Source organism: Hylobates moloch, unplaced genomic scaffold, assembly GCF_009828535.3.
Source record: "Hylobates moloch isolate HMO894 unplaced genomic scaffold, HMol_V3 SCAFFOLD_15, whole genome shotgun sequence".
Classification (NCBI taxonomy): domain Eukaryota; kingdom Metazoa; phylum Chordata; class Mammalia; order Primates; family Hylobatidae; genus Hylobates; species Hylobates moloch.
In genome coordinates this window covers 76,062,110-76,066,812 of record NW_026652290.1, presented here as the reverse complement: position 1 = coordinate 76,066,812, position 4,703 = coordinate 76,062,110, and the positions used below count along the sequence as shown (strand labels likewise).

Genomic DNA, 4,703 nt, shown 5'->3' with positions numbered 1-4,703 from the left:
TTTAGGGACATTATAGGGTGTCATTTGGCTTAATGAAAACATCTAATCCATCACAACGCTAATAGGTTAAAAAAACTGCAAAATAGATGCATGATTTAGGGGTAGCAAAACACTTGGAATTAACTAATGAAGTTTTCGATTTGGGAAAAGTATCATTTCTTTTTCAAAGTGTGTTATGTGCCAAACTCAATTACTAAGGTTTACAGGAAGACATTTGGGTAATTTCAGAAGCAATTTCAGTAGGTACTATCATATGAAATTGTCTGCTGAGTGGGTAGATATCACTTTCTATTATTATGGTTTGTTTATTGGGAGCCAAGTGGGATGAGAGTGTTAAGTGGTGTGCACATTAAGTTGAGGCAGTGAAACATAGTGAAAAAGAAAAAATAACTGGATTTGGAGGCTAATAGACAACTAGCTCTGTGACATTGGTTAAGTCCCTTAATTTTCTAGGCCACAGTTGACTTATCTGTAAAATGATTGTTGATGACCTCTAAAGTTCTGTAGTAGTTAGGATAGTTTTAGCTGTTGCAATAAACTCCACAATTCCAGTGGCTCAATCCGATAGAAATAAACTTAAAATACTTTTGGCCATTGACGTTTTTTTCTTTTTAAAATGAAATTTAAAATTGAAGTATGGGATGCGTGCTGAAAAATGCACAAATCAAAAGTGTGTAGCTCAATTAAGTTATGAAAAAGTGAATGCCCTCGTAACAGCATCCCAGGAACATTTCCTATAGCTCTCCAATCACTCCGCCTCCAAATTCTTCAAAGTAACCACCATTCTGACTTTGAAAATCATAAGTTAGTTTTGCTAGTGCTCACATACCATATAAATGAAATCATATATTGCCATTGATATGCATAAAGTTTGTATACTTTTGTGTTTAACTTCTCTGAAAGAGCTATAATCATGAGATTCATACATACTGTTATATGTAGCAGCAATTCACTAGTTTTGATTGTTTTGCAGCATTCTATTATATGAATACACCAAAATTTATCTGTCCTCTGTTAATGGATATTTGGGTTATTATGAATAATGCTGCTATGAACATTCTCAGACATTCATTTGGGGTTGTGTGTGTCCGTGTATGTGTGTGTGTGTGTGTCCATTTCTATTGGTACAGATTTAGGCATTGCATTGTTAAAAAAAAAAAAAACACTAACAGTTTTCAAAGTGGTTGTACAAGTTTATTCTTCTAACAGCAGGATATGAATGTTCCTGTTCCTCCTCATTCTCACCAATGCTTGGTATTGTTGATCTTTCTAATTTTAGCTATATTGGTGGGAATAAAGTGACATCTCATTGTATTTTTAACTTACATTTCCATAAGGAGCTCATAAGGCTAGGTAACTTTTCATATGTTTATAAGCCATTTGTATATTCTTTTTGTTAAGTGACTGTGTAAGCTCCTTACCTATTTTTATATTGGGTTGTTTATTATTTAGCAATTCAATATAAAAATAGGCATTCCTTATCTATTTTGCATATGAGCTCTTTGTCAGGTCTATGACACTATATTTTTTAACATTACTTTTTACTAAAAATGGCAGTGAATGCTAAATGTCCAGCTTTACAATAAATACAGTAATAGCAACTCTAAAACAAAACATACTTCTGATAGCCATTATTTTTCTGTTTAGGACAATTTTAAAATCTCTTTTGTCACGAAAAGAGGAATGTACCTATACAAAGACTCAAAATAGGCCATCCTTTTAAACAAAAAGGCAATGAATCACAAAAGACTATGAATAGAACAGGTAACTAGTTGACACAAATCTAATAGGATTTGTTAAAATCAGTCATATCTAACACATCTGAAGTGTTCTTGTATGAAGTATCACATGAAGAAAAGAAGACTTTATCAACATCTAAAAAAGTGGGTTTGCTCATGGACAATGTGACAAGTTACCATAAAAAGTGTTTCCTGAGACATAAGGAAATGCAACATTATCTTCTTAAACCTTTTAGTTCAAGTCTTTCCACCCAGTAAAATAGCAGAGGATCTGAAACTGAGAAAATATATTTGAGTACAAACAGCTTGTGAAACTTAACACTTTTTTTCATCATTAGAGGGTTTTACCAAACAACGAACTTGTCTGCTCAGTAGGCATTTCAGATGTGAGAGACACTTCTCTGTACAGGAGCCTGTACTGTCTTCAATCCTATGCGTCAAGTGTCTACCACAGGCAAACAGTTTGCTTCCCCATTTTGTAGTAATGCAATCTTCCTCTTAGCAAAAAGAGGTAACCAGCCCCTGTAGACCGAAGGGACCAGAGTCACAGGATAAGGATTTCCTCTTAATATTTTTTATTTTGATGTTCGAACTTCTGATGCAACATTCTAGAACAGGGTGTCAGGACCTGCTATGCCCAAGAGACTGACAAAGGAAAAAGCTCTGTTTATTTTGTGTCATTTGATGCACGGATGAAAAACTCAACATACAATAACAGAAGTTGGTTGTTGATAAATCACATCCTAGTCTTTCAGCACTTCCATAAGCAGATGACATTTTCAGTTTTCTAGCTCTTGTAGTTTTAACACTGCAACATCAATGATGCATATGTCCAGAATCAGTTAAAAAGACTGTCAAATTATTTTATTTCATCTGTTTTTTCACTGTCTCTTGGTCCCAAGTGTATCAGAATGATTACCTTTTGGCATTCTCTGCCATTGCGCTTTGGGGTGCTCTCGATTGTCTCCGTGTTTTGTGGGCTGGTTGGGAGAGGGAGCTTGGGAAGGATGTGCCACTGTCAGGAGGTTGTGAATCACTGGGATGCCTCCAAGGACGATCTCTGCCGTGGCTGCAGGGAGTGCTCCTGGAGTCACACCCACGATGCCTGGCAGATACTTGTATGTGGCACCATTGAGTTCGAGATGAATTGCTTGCTGGTCTATTACTGACCAAGGCGCTGATGTGACAAAGAATTCTTATTCACACAGTTTCTTCAGCATTCTGAATGCAACCTGTGATGGCTCGGCAGATCTCGGTGGCAGCTTCCTCTCATCTCCAGCGATGCCTGCTCGCTGTACCAGGCAGTGTGGGGACCCTGAGCAAAGCTAAGGGGCTCTGATTTTTGCATGTCGAGGGCTGCCCCTCCATCCTGCTGTCCTTGAGGGCTTGTCCTAAGGCTTTCTCGTCCACCAAGCCACCACGGGCTGCATTCACAAGGAATTCTCCCTGCCTCATCTGCTTTATAGTAAAGTCATTGGTGAGGTTGTGGTTATGTTCATTGAAACTGCAGTGCATGGAGAGGCGGTCACTCTGCTACAGCAAATCCTGCAGGGCATAGACCCTCTGCAGGCCCAGGGACTGCTCTATCGCATCCTGCAAGTAGGGATTGTAAAATAAGACACTGAATCCGAAGGCATTGTTTCGAACTGCAACCGCCTGCTCCGTGCCACTGAAGCGGATGAGGCCCAGCGTCCTCCCAGGGATGCAGGCCGCTCCTGATCCACCTCTGCTCCAGGCTCTGTACCCACGTGCCTTCCCTCAGCGCCTAGTACAGCCACGGTTCCTCCGGTACAGATTGAGGATGTGGGAGACGGTGGAGTCGGCTGTTTCTTCTTCGCCTCGGAAGGGAGGTTGCACACAGCAATCCCGAGTTCATTGGCAGCCTTGATGTCCACATCGTCGTGGCCAGTGCCTATCCGCAAGTCACTCTCAGGGCCTTGAACTTCTCCAGGTCCTGCCTGGCGAAGGTGATTTTGTGGTACGTCATGGCGCCCACGGCTTCATTTAAAACCTTCTGGTGGATCTCCTGCGTGGACTATGCATCACAGAAGGCCACGGTGACCAGGTCCTTCAGGATGGGCATCTCCACGGTGCAGTTGCGGTGGTCTAGCAGTGCCACAGGGGGTGGGGTCTCCAGGGCCATTCAGGACGTGGGGGCGGATACCTTCACAGACTGTGTCCAATCGCTGCCTCTTGACCTTGTGCTTATCCACAAGGGCCATTTTAATAGAACTGTGCAAATCTCAGATCAAAAGGCAAAGCAATCCTCTAAGAACTTAGGGAAAGTTGCAGGAGTCTGCGTGCATGACGCCACCGTGAACCCAACATAAATCTGTCCGCTAATTGTATATAGCCTGATATGATTTTTTTCTCTACTTCACTTTGAATGTCCTAAAGATTTTGCTTTGTATTACTCTAGAGCTCATATATATTCACATTGTTTTATCCTCATTGAAATTTGTACCCTTTGGTATTAAAAAAATACCCTTCCCTGACTTGTTAAATAGGTTTTAGCCTGAATTTAACTTTGTATAATATTCAGATTGTGATTTTCTTTTTGTATGAGTTTGCCTAATATATTTTGTCCATTCTATTATTTTCAGCTTTTCTGAGACTCTATATTCAGCACAGAATTCAATTTTATGTTGTGATATAATCTGAATATGTCTTTTTAAAGAGGTGAGTTTAACTCTTTCACATTTATTAGTATAACAAATATAATATCCCAATCCTCTATTTCTTTATATAGTACCTGTTGATTTTCTCCTATGGCCAATGGATAGAATGAGGGCATACCTTTTCCTCTCTGTTTCCTGCTCTGCCTCCTGGTACTACAATTATATTATCTTCTTACTATTTGCCTTTGTATTGTTCTATATAATTAGGTCTTGGACTTGATTTTTTAAAAGCATACCCTTTATCCTCAGCAGAATCATTGTATCTACCATGCCTCTCATCTTTTTT

The 4,703-nt window shown here is 39.7% G+C and overlaps 1 pseudogene; it reads right to left on the bottom strand.

Annotated features, from left to right (window-relative positions):
- Window positions 1-2,620: 2,620 nt before the first annotated feature.
- On the bottom strand, window positions 2,621-3,961 carry LOC116483986 (C-terminal-binding protein 2-like; annotated as a pseudogene).
- Between the last annotated feature and the right edge of the window lie 742 nt (window positions 3,962-4,703).